Source organism: Tachyglossus aculeatus, chromosome 3 (assembly GCF_015852505.1).
Source record: "Tachyglossus aculeatus isolate mTacAcu1 chromosome 3, mTacAcu1.pri, whole genome shotgun sequence".
Classification (NCBI taxonomy): Eukaryota; Metazoa; Chordata; class Mammalia; order Monotremata; family Tachyglossidae; genus Tachyglossus; species Tachyglossus aculeatus.
In genome coordinates, this window is record NC_052068.1 from 99097482 (window position 1) to 99109675 (window position 12194).

At 55.1% G+C, this 12194-nt stretch overlaps 1 protein-coding gene across 5 annotated transcripts in view; it reads left to right on the forward strand.

Annotated features, from left to right (window-relative positions):
* Positions 1 to 12194, forward strand: part of CNTFR (ciliary neurotrophic factor receptor) — a 205154-nt gene that overhangs the window by 20581 nt on the left and 172379 nt on the right. For 3 of the 5 annotated variants that reach the window (XM_038744404.1, XM_038744401.1, XM_038744406.1), the window contains exon 2: positions 1709 to 1834. The exons of 1 other annotated variant lie outside the window; for it this stretch is intronic. The gene's annotated coding sequence lies outside the window, so the exon portion shown is untranslated. Of the gene's footprint in view, positions 1 to 1708; positions 1835 to 9750; positions 9868 to 12194 lie in introns of those variants that run through there. One more of the 5 variants, XM_038744402.1, reaches the window with a different exon arrangement.

Here is a 12194-nt window from a genome sequence, read left to right on the forward strand (position 1 = left end):
CTTGGGATCCCTATCTTACTGTGTTCCTCTCTGTCTCTGTGGGCCTATATTTCCATCTTTTTGGTCCACCTCTAAGTCTCTTCACATGTCTCTTTCTTTCTCACTGCCTCTGTCTCTCTCTGTTTTATGTGTCTCTGTCTCATGGTTTCGCTGTCTCTCTGCCTATGTATCTGTCTCTATGTACTGTCTTCCTGACCGTATGTCTCTTGGCTCTCTGTCTCTGTTGTTTTATGTCTCTGTCTCTGTGTTTCTATGTCTCAGTGTCTCTCTCTTTGTCTCTGTCTCCGTGTGCCTTTCTGTCCCTCTGCATCCCTCTGCCTCTCCGTGTGTCTAACTCTGGGGCTTGTCTGTGTTTCTGTCTGCCCTGATGCGTTTCTCTGCGTTTCTCTCTGTCACTCTAACTGTTTCTCCAACTCCGGCTCTCTTTCCAGCTAATTTCCCAAGTTTAGGTTGGCTCTGGCTAGCCTTCTCCCCCTGGCTCATCCTGACCATCAGCTGTCCAGAGTGGGCAGAGCTGGGTGGTAGACTTGGAAGAGGAAGAGGAGAAAGGGGAGAGTGGGGCTGTCCTCTCTAGTCCTCTCCCTCTGGGCCCTAGAGAGGGGGATCCAGAGAGGTCATTCTGTCCATCCACCGACCTCCAGCCTGGACCATTCCTACAGTGTCTCAGGCCAAACCTCCATGCATGGGGTGGGGGGGGTGGGGTGTCAGCTTCTGCTGCCCACCCCCCAAGACAGTATGTGTGCAAGGGTGAGTGTGAATGGGCATATGTACCTCTCTGTACCTGTACGTGTGTATGTGTATTCCTACATGTCCATGAAGTGTGTGGGTGTATATGTGTGTGTGTGTTGATGTCTGTGAGACCATGTGTACATCTGAGTGCATGTGGTGATGGATGAGCTGTAGGGGTGGTGGGGGCTGTGGGGAGGGAAATATTTCAACCTCTAACACATGCCATGTGCGATGGATTGGTGGCGCGCTGGGCCCTGGGCTGACAAGCGGCCACCCCCCACCCTCAGAGGGCCCCAAGCTCATTAATTATTCCCCAACATTGCCGAGCACATGCTCTCTCTCTCTCTCTCTCTCTCCCTCTCTCTCTCTCTCTCTCTCTCTCTCTCTCTCTCTCCCCCCTCCCCCCGCCCCTTCACTCCCAAAGGCAGACCCTTCCCTACCATGACTGCCACTCTACCCAGTATCTTCAGCCCTCTAATTCGTGAGTGTGTGACCTTTCTCCCCCACCAGTCTGTCACTCCTCCTTCTCCCTCTTCTCCTCCTCCTCCCTCTCCTCCTCTTCCTCCTCTTCCTCCTCCTGTTCTTCCCCATTACCCTCCTCCTACTCCCCCTTCCTCCCCCATCTTCTTCCCTTCTCTTCCCCTTCTTTCTCCACCTCCTCCTGCTCCTTCCCCTCCTTCTCCTCCTCCCTCTCCCCACCCCCACTGCCCCACTCCTTTCCCTTCTCCTCCTCTCGCCCTAATCCCAGCCTGGTGTTTGACCTCAGATGAACTGGTTGGGTCCAGAAATATGTGGGAGTTCTGTCTCAGCCAGTCCCTGAAGCCAATGTCTCAGACTGTGCCCTCCTGTCTGCCTCACTGGAGTGGGGCAGGTGGTGGTGGGAGGTGGGCATGGCTGGTGCTGTCTGAGATTTGGGACCCCCAGAAAGATGGAAGCCCAGCCCACCTTGGCCCTCACTCTCTGCTCTGTTTGCTTTCAGGCTGCAGCCCCTCTTCAGAGTCCTCTGACCCACCCCCTGTCCTGATCCACCAGAGAAACAGGCACCTCTCCGGTCTGTAGTGGATGACCCTTGTGAAACTTGCTGCGCAGTCACCAGGAAGGAGAGGTAGGCCAGGCCAGCGGAGCCAGGATGGCGGGCTGACTCCTGGGGATGAGGGGGCTTCCAGGGATCAGACCAGTGGGTTGGTCAAGGGGGCCGGGATCAGGGGAGGTCTCAAAGTCGGGACTGACTCTGCACTGAAGCCTGGACTTTGCAGTGTGTGTGTGTGTGTGTGTGTGTGTGTGTGTGTGTGTGTGTGTGTGTGTGTGTGTGTGTGTGTGTGTGTGTGTGTGTGTGTGTGTGTGTGTGTAAGGGGGACAGAAGAGGGGAGGACTGGATCTGTCCCCAAGGAGGGCTCACCTGAGCCAGAACTAGCATGGAAAAGTCGGGGGAAGTGTCTGAGAGGCTTCCGCTCCTGGTAATGGGGCAGCAATAACCATTTCTGCAGACAGAGTGCAGTCCTGGAGGGCTCTCTGAAGGAGCCATCCATTGCAGCCCTCTGTGGAACCCGGGGACCCCCTGCCCTGAATGCCAACTCAGGGGAAGAGCTGGCGAGGAGCTGGTTCGGGTGGCCAGTCTGGAGAGGGAGAGATGGATGAATCGCCCTTTCTGGGGCTGGGGGCTGGGGACTGGAGACTGGAGGCTGAGGGCTGGGGGCTGGGGGCTGGGGACTGGGGGCTGAGGGCTGAGGGCTGAGGGCTGGGGGCTGAGACATCGAGGCTGCTGGAGTGGAAAAGCCCTATTGTCTTCATCGGAATTTCGTGTGAAAGGATCTCAAAGGCCAGGCCAGTGCTGCCCGCCGCCCGCTGCTAGGGCCTTTGTGGCTCTCCAAGCCTTTGACAGCCAGGGTGGGGCTCCTGGGGAACGTTTGATCCCAATCCTAAACAGATCGGACATTTTTCTGAACCGGGGGGAAATAGGGAGGGGCCGGGGGCTCAGTGAGGGTTAGGACCCCTCTATCCTGTCCCCCCATCCCCCCAGCAGAAGCCAGTCCGTGTGGGGGGAGGGGGAGGGGAGGATGAACAGGAGGGCAAGACGTGGAGACGAAAGAGTAGGGGCAGGAAGGGGGGAGTAGCCAGGACTCCTGGGTTCTATAGGCTGCAATGGGTTCCAGGCAATATCCCTAATGGAAGGAGCACAGGCCTGGGAGTCAGGAAAGCTGGGTTCTAATCCCAGCTCTGCCACTTGCCTGCTGTGTGACTTTGGGAAAGACACTTAGATTCTCTGAAACTCATCTGTAAAATGGAGATTCGATACCTGCTCTCTCTCTTACTTGCACCATAAGGCGCGTGTGATTACCTTGTATCTACGCCAACACTTAGTACATGCTTGGAACATAATAAACACCGTTTGGAGTCAGCAGGATGCTGTCTGGCAAGGAGCAAGCCCAGGACAGTGGACACACTCTCGTGCCAACTTCCTTGAAGGGTCATTATAGAAAGGACTCAGATCTGCTGTCTCCCCTCTGGACCCCGAGGACTGTGGGAGGAGATATGGGGGTCTCCATCCTGGGAGAGAGCCCACTGGGGGACATCACCCTCCATGCCCAGGTGACCCTATCCCTCATTTTCTCTAGGCTGTAAACTCATTATGGGTAGGGAACCTTTCTGCTAATTCTGTTGTCTTGTACTCTGCCAGGGGTTTAGTACGGTGCTCTGCACATAGTAAGCACTCAATGAATACCATTGATTGGGCAGCTGCCTGGGCTAAGACAGGAAACCACGAGAATGGAGAAGGGCGGGGAAAAAGGTGGGGGTGGGGGAAGAGAGGGGAGCGGAGGATGAGAGGGAGGAGAGCGGAGGATGAAGAGGTGGGGGAGAGTGGAGGATTAGGGGAAAAAGGAATATGAGAAGAGCAGAGGAGAGAAAGGAGAAAGAAGATGAGGAGGAGATCCGATGGGGAGGAGGAGGAGAAAGAGGATAAGGAGGAGGAGAGGGACAGGACACCAGGGTTAGGGTGAGGGTCAGTGAAAAGGTTGGAAGCCCCTGGTGGGTGAGTGTTTTTCTCCTGTCACCCTCTGGGAATATATAGACCTCGTGTCAAAGCAAGGGGATAGTCTAGATGACTTCTAGGTCTCTTCCAGCTCCAGAGACCTGCTGACCCCTACACAGGTCAGGGGGTCAGCAGTCCATCATTGGCTTCTCAACTCCGCCTTGGCCATCCTGACCCTGCCCTAGTATCTTCTGCATCTCAGTCTCTCAGTGCCTCAGTTTCACGTCGTGTTTGCAAGGTGGGCCCTGGGTCTTTGCTGAGATGTCAGAGAGCTCAGCTCCCTAGGTTGGCAAGGCCTAGCCCTGCCTCCTGCCCCAGTGAGATCAAAGAGGAAGCTTCAGCCACCAGTGCCTCTCTGCCAGAAGTCTTGGTGAGAAGACTTGTTTTGTATTTTTTGTCGGTCTCCTACTTCTAGACTGTGAGCCCATTGTTGGGTAGGGACTGTCTCTGTTGCCAAATTGTACTTTCCAAGTGCTTAGTACAGTGCTCTGCACACAGTAAGTGCTCAATAAATGCGACTGAATTGAATTGAAATTGAATTGAAGGAAGTTGAAGCTCTCATGGCTTTTGGTTGTCCATGGATTTCAGTTAGCTGGACCACAAGAATCGAGAAGAGCCTGAAGCCAGTCCCACCCCATCCCTGGGGGCAAGGGTCACCTAGGAGAGTGGAATCCACACTCCGGGGGTGGATATGGGCAGTGCCAAGGCACAGAGTCAGAGGCAAGAGAGGTGGGATCAAGCTGGGATTTCCCTGCCAGGGCAGTAGCAGAATCAGGCCTGTTCCCTGGGGTCTTTGGAGGCTCTGCTTACTAAACTGACAAGCCCCTAACTCTGTCCACCCCACCAGCCCAGTTGGCTGTTGGTCCTGGAGCTAGACTTGGGTGTGTGTGGGCACGGGCACAGGGGAGGGTGGGGTTGGGTGAGCAGAGGGCCTTTGGGAGATTTATGCCCAGTGGGGCTGGGGAGGTGGTAATTTTGTCAGCATTGACACCTCAGGGCCACAAATTACCATGGAGGTGAGGTGAGGTGGGGTTGGGGGGTGGGGGTGGGCAGTGGGGGGCAAGGGATAGAGAAAGCAGACTGGTGGGTGGGAAGCCTGGGATCAATTCCTGCGGAGGCTTCCACAAGGGTAGCTTGGCTCGTTGCCCTGGCTGGACTCTCGGCAGGGAGATTTTGAGTCCACAGATCCACTGGGGACTCAGTAATGGCCTGATCACCTGGGTTTCACACACACACACACACACACACACACACACACACACATGCCTGCACACACACACACGCCTGCACACACACACACACACACACCCTTGCACACACACACACACACATCCCAGTCCACTTGGACAGGCTGACCCAGAAGGGGCTATGAGGAGTGGAGGATCTCAGAGAGGGGGTTGAGACAGTCGGAAAGTTTGCGGGGAAACAGGGATTCTAAGATGGCTTACTGGAATAAGTGTCCTGGAGGTGAGCAGTGAAGCAGCATGGCCTGGTGGATAGAGTATGGTTCCTGGGCCTCAAAAATCTCCAGTGGCTACCAATCAACCTGCGCATCAGGCAGAAACTCCTCACCCTCGGCTTCAAGGCTCTCCATCACCTCGCCCCCTCCTACCTCACCTCCCTTCTTCCCTTCTACAGCCCAGCCCGCACCTTCCGCTCCTCTGCCACTAATCTCCTCACTGTGCCTCGTGCTCGCCTGTCCCGCCATCGACCCCCGGCCCACATCATCCCCCGACTTAGAATGCCTTCCCTCCCCACATCCGCCAAGCTAGCTCTCTTCCTCCCTTCAAGGCCCTACTGAGAGCTCACCTCCTCCAGGAGGCCTTCCCAGACTGAGCCTCCTCTTTCCTCTCCCTCTCCTCCCCCTCGACACACCCCCACCTTATCTCCTTCCCTTCCCCATAGCAGCTTTATATATATATATATATATGGTTGTATGTATTTATTACTCTATTCATTTATTTATTTTACTTGTACATGTCTATTCTATTTATTTTATTTTGTTAATATGTTTTGCTTAGTTCTCTGTCTTCCCCTTCTAGACTGTGAGCCCACTGTTGGGTAGGGACCATCTCTATATGTTGTCAACTTGTACTTCTCAAGCGCTTAGTACAGTGCTCTGCACACAGTAAGCACTCAATAAATACGATTGATTGATTGATTGATTGATTGATTCTAATCCTGACTCTGCCTTGTGCCTGCTGTGTGACCATGAGCAAGTTGCTTGGCTTCTCAGTGCCCTTTCCTCAGCTTTCAAATGAGGATTAAATACCTGTTCTCTAACCCCCTTACTCTGAGAGATCTGTGTGGGACAGAGACTGTGTCTCATCTGATTGCATTGCATCCACTCCCCAGGGCTAAGCACAGTGTTTGGTACAGGGTAATGGCTGAACAAATACCCCAGTTATTGTTATCACTGGTTTGTGAAGATGTGATGGAAAGAGGAAGGCGTGGATGTGGTCTAGTGAATAGAACATGGGCCTGGGAGTTAGAAGGACCTGAGTTCAAGGGCCTGGGTTCTAGTTCTGGCTCAGCCACCTGTCTGTTTTGTGACCTTGGACAAGTCACTTCACTTCTCTGTGCCTCATTGCCACTATAAAATGGGGATTAAGAGTGTAAGCCCCATGTGGGACAGGGTCTGTGTCCAACCTGATTATCCTGTATCTATCCCTGTGCTCAGAAGAGTGTCTGGTACATAGTAAGCACTTAATGAATACTACAGTTATTAATTTTATTATTGTGCGGAAGGAGAGGGAAGGAGACATACAGGATGGGGGAAGTGAGACTATGCCAGGCTGGAGGGCCTGGGTAAGCAGGGAATCAGGGGGTGGGAGAAAATGCCCTAATCCTAGGGTGAAGGCCACCATCTCCCTCAAACCTGGTTCATTCCCTTAACTTCTGCTGACCCTGCAGCATTAAGGACAAAGGTCAGACAACAAGAATGACTTCCAGGGGGCAAAGCAGGGAGGCAGTGGCATCTCATTTATTTTACTTGTACATATCTATTCGATTTATCTATTCTATTCTATTTATTTTATTTTGTTAATATGTTAATATGTTTTGTTTTGTTTTCTGTCTCCCCCTTCTAGACTGTGAGCCCACTTTTGGGTAGGGACCATCTCTATGTGTTGCCAATTTGTGCTTCCCAAGTGCTTAGTACAGTGCTCTGCACATAGTAAGCGCTCAATAAATACGATTGATTGATTGATTGATTGATTGATTGATCCCTGTGTAGAAGACTGGTTGAGATGACCTCGCTGGGTTTAGGGGCGTGAGACAGTTCTCTGGTCCTTCCTAATTCCTTTCCCAAGCCCCTGTACCGTGTCCCAGGATGATTGGGTAGATGGATGGATTGATGGATGGATGGGTGAGTTGATGAATGGATGGACTGATGAATGGATGGATGGGTGGATGGGTGGGTAGATGGATGGATGGATGGGTGATTTGTTGGATGGATGGACTGATGAATGGATGGACGGATAGACGGGTGGATGGATGGATTGATGGATGGATGGGTGAAGGGGTGGCTGGATGGAAAGGTAGATGGATGTATGGATGGGTAGAGGGACAGGCAGATGGCTAGTCTCCCCCATCCCCACTCAGGACAGTGGGGGTGGTGGTTGTGTGATGGGGGGGATGGTAGGGGGAGGGGTCTATTTTCTCAGGGTCCTTCAGATGCTGAGTGGTCCAGCTCCCTCCCACCTCTCCCATCCCCTGTCACCCCCTCCATGCTGAAGGCACATTAAATATTTATCACCATCCCAGCCTCCTGCTGCCTGCCTGGGGAACAGCTTGTCTCCATAACTACCACAGAACCGCCCCCCCCCCCCCCACCATGGTGCAGAACTCTGTGACCCCACCTCCACCCTGATCCCAGACCCTTTCTCTCCTCATGCGGGATGGAAGAGGGGAGAGCAGGGGGGTGGTGAAGGAGGGAAGGAAAGGAGGAAGGAGGAGAGGGAGATGGGGCTCAGAGTTGCCTGGGTAGTAAAGGTCCAGAGATGGTAAGTGGGGTGCCCAAGGTCACCAAGCGCATGTGCCGGAGCTGAAAACAGGGCCCAAGAGTCCTGGCTTCCAGCCCAGGCTTTCCCCACCCTCTGCCTCACCCCACCCTCTCGCCCCCGCCTTGGCCTGGCACTGTGGGCTGCTGACACGGGTCATGGCTGGACACGTTGGTGGTGTCAGGCACTGGGATGGGGGTGCTGTCACTGTACTGCAACAACCCCCTCCCCCAAATGATTGCCCTTTCCCCTACCCTGCTGGGGATCCTTCCCCCTCTCCTCTCCCTCCCCATGCTATCCCCTTTCTCTGCCCCTGCCCCTGGGTGGGAGCAGGATGGGGTGGAACTAGTGATGATGATGATGATGAAAGGCCACCTCTGGGGCAGTCAGTGAGGAGGTAGTCAGTGAGGAGGCAGTCAGTGAGGATATTTTGCAGTTGATCACTGAGAGCTAAAGCTGGGGATGGACTGGCTCGGGAGTCAGCAGTTGGAAGGACAGCCTGGGTCTCAGGGACAGCTGAATGGCCTCTACTTCTGGAATTTCTCAGCCTGGGAGAAGCCCCTTTGGATGAAGAGCTGACCCAGAGGCAGGTGCCTGAGCTCCTAGGCTGACGTGAGGGACACCCAGAGCCCCTGCCCTGCCTATGCCTCTTCACCCTGGAGAAGCCAGGACTGGGGCTGCCTGGGCCTTCTCACCCTGGGAGGACAGCAGGTCCTGTATCCCAGGAGACCATCTTTAACACTACTGACTGGAAGGCGGGAAGGAAGGAGGGAGGAAGAGTCTTCGTGGTTCTTCCAGAGAGATACAGGGAGTAAAAACGGTATTTATTAAGGGGTTACTCTGTGCAGAGTACTGTATTGAGCTCTGGGAAAGAGCTTGTGTTCCTCCCCCTCCTCTATTCTTCCCCCTCCTCCCTTCCCCATCTTCCCCGGTACCTCCAACCCCAACTTCATCTTCAGCATCCTTCTGGTCCTCTGTTCTTTCGAAGGCCATACATGTGGGAACGTGTACAGGTATGCATGCGGTTGTGGAAGAATGTGTGTGTGAGTGTGTGTACATGCCCCTGTGCATACATTCATGTCCATGACTGTGTATCCTTAAGCATGACTGTGACATGGCACTGTGGTAAGCGTGTCTGTGCAAGTGACCTCGACTGGCCACTAGGCTGATGCACGCCAACACGCTCCATGAACGGTCCAGAACTCGAGCTTTGAACAGTGGCTCCCAGCCTCTCACAGGGATAGGGGGGTTCTGTGTTGACCTGAGCCCCCTCCCCTCCCGACCCTGTCCGGCCTTGGCCACTGTCTCCATTGGGGAAGGGTCAATCCCGTGGTCCCCAGCGAGTGAAACTCTTCTTCCTATGGACATCATGGGGACAGGGGGAGAATCCCACCAGGACACAGCTCCGGGCAGGAGTCCCTGGCTGGGATCAGAGGCTGCAGCTGTCCATCGGATCTGACCTGAAGGGCCTGTGGGATCCCGGTGGGACCTGGCTAGGGACGGGGGCGGCCAGCTGCAGACCCACATTTCTAGCCCAGGGCCCAGGGTGTCTGTCCAGCCCAGCTAAGAGTAGGGGGGGGCAGAGAGGGGCGCTGACCCACGTCCCCTTAAGCGGCGTCCGGTTGCGCTCCCCTTGAAGGTCTCCAGGGTGCGGTGGGGGGAGTGAGAGGAGGCGCGGGGCTCTGCAGACTCCCTCCCCAGCCCTCTCCCCTAGGATAGTGGGGAGCCGCCGGGCGAAACCTCCTCCATCTGGCTTCCTCCATCAAGTGCCACATCTTCTCCTGAGTCAGACAATTAGATTCAAACGATGACCTCACTGCACAGCGGCTCCCTCTCCCTCCCGCTCTCGGAGCTTCTTCCCCCCCGCCACCCCCCCCCCCCGTGTGTCTCGCTGTCTCTCTGTGTCTCTCCCTTTGTCTCTGCCTCTCTCTGGGTCTGCCTGGCTCTCCGCTCCAGTCGGCTATCTGGCTGGCTGTCCTCCCTCCAGCCCCTGGCCCTCTGGCGCTCCTCGAGGGCCTCTGTCTTTCTCCTCTCAAAGTCCCAGGGGCATCCAAATGCCCAGCAGGGAAGAGGCTAGAACCGAGGGGGATCTTCTTTTGGACCCAGGTCAGTGGCCGCCCCGCTCCGCGCCCCTTCTCCAGTGGCTCCCACCTCCTCCCCGGCCCCGAGACCTGTTAAACCCACGTGGAGCCCGGCCGCTCGCTGTGCCCCTGCCCATGCCCCCTGCCCATGCCCCCTGCCAGGAGCGTGCCCCCCGCCCCTCAGTCCTTCCTCTCGCTCTGTTTCCATTTTCCACTCCTCCTCTCCCCCCCCAAGCCCCTGCCCCAGCCTCCCCCTCCCCTCTTCCTCTCCCCATCCCCCTTCCCTCCAGGACTCCTCCAGTCCTGATGGAAGGGGTTAGAGGGGGGCTCGATGGGGGAGGAAGGGAGGCAGCTGAGGCACTTGTTTCTGTTTCTGACTTGTTTCTGCCACCCCACCGGCCGACCAATTGATTGATTGATTGATTGACAGGCCGATTGATTGAACCCACGGAGGGGCTGGTGGCCGTCACGGGGATGCCCTGTTTCCCGGCTCCGGTTTTATCTCGATTTCGCGCTGAAGCTGAACCGCCTCTCGCGTCTCAGGGCCTGGGGCTCGGCAGCAAAATGGGGAGGGCCAGGGACTCAGGGAAGGGGCTGCAATAGAGCAGAAAACGGCAGCCCCCCTCCCTTCAAGGTCCCCTCCCTTCCGATCCCTCCCTTCAGATCCCCTCCCCCCTTGTTTGCAGCCCTGGAGCAGGAGGCGTCGGTCGTTTCTACAGCGCGACCGCGTCTCTCTATTGCAGCATCGACCCGCTGGCGCCCCCAAGAGGAGGGATCCGGGGGCGACGGACGGAAATCCCCACTTTGGTCTCCCTTACTCACTCCCTGCGGCTGGACAGCTCTGACGGTTACTCCAGCCCTGGTCGTGAGGATGATGATGACAGTATTTGTCAAGCGCTTACCATGGGCCAAGCAGTGTTCTAAGCGCTGGGTAGATACGAGGTAATTAGGTTGTCCTGCACGGGGTTCGCAGTCCTAATCCCCATTTTACCGATGAGGTCACTGAGGCCCAGAGAAGTGAAGTGACTAGAAGTGAAGTGACTTGCCCAGTCACGCAGCTGATTAGTGGCAGAGCCGGGATTAAAACCCACGACCTCTGACTCCCAAGCCGGGGCTCTTTCCACTAGTCATGCCCCGGTTCTACCCCTGCCCATTGTCCTTGCTCTGGCCAGCAGGCGCAGAGCCCATTCCACGGATGGGAAACCAAAGGGGGCTGAGAGCCAGAGCTGGCTCTGGGTACATGGTGCTAGAGGGACCACTGGGCTCTGCCCACCCCCTTTGCCTGATGGTGTCTAACTTCTAATTATCAGCCTGATGGCATCTAACTTCTAATTATCAGCTCCACCAGGCGGGAATCTTGTCTACCAACTATGTTGCATCATACTCTCCCAAGCGCTTAGTACATTGCTCTGCACACAGTAGGCATTCAAGAAATAGCCTTGATAGATCCCTTATTTCCTCCTATTACTCTAGGGTACGTTCAACCTTTCTGCCTGTATCACTCGGGCCTAGGGCTATGGGTACTTGCTGATCCACTTCCTTTCTGGGCAACCCAGGTTTCTACTGGTCTTCCCCCTGTTGATGATGATGGTGGCATTTGTTAAGCACTTATTATGGGCCAAGCACTGTTCTAAGGGCTGGTGTAGATACAAAGTAATCAGGTTGTCCCACGTGGGGCTCACGGTCTTAATCCCTGTTTTACCAATGAGGTAACTGAGGTGCAGAGAAGTTAAGTGACTTGTCCAAGGTCACACAGCTGATAAGTGGCAGAGGTGGGATTAGAACCCACCACCTGTGACTCCCAAGGCTGTGCTCTTTCCACTAAGCCATGCTGCTCCTACAGTACCCTGTTGGGTACTGATCCAGCCCTGGTACTTTATCTCAGCTCCCAGCCCCTCACAAACCTTTACTGCTTCCCCGAGTTCCCTGGCTCAGAAGCAGTGCCTGTGTTCAGAGAGAAGCTTTCTAGTGCAAGTGCTTGGCACATAGTAAGCACTTAACAAATACCATTATTTTTATTATTATTAAGTGAGAGGCAGAGAAGTTCAGGGTCCACCCAGAGCAGCTGCAAAGATATGGATGGAATCAGATGGGCGTCCTCTGGGTGAATCCAGCAAAACTCACATGAACCCCTGTGCCCGTTGGGTTCCATGAAGGCCACACTGACCTCCCTGCCCATTCACCCTGGACACACTCTTAGGTTTCCCCCTAGACCACAGCTCATTTTATCCAATGCAATAGCCTGGTTTTCTTCAGACCCGGGGTCTGGTTTCTTTTAGGTACCAGGTTGGGCACCAGTGAGGGGTAGTCTGTCCCTTCACTGAGTGACCTTCAGGGCGCAACGCCCTTCTG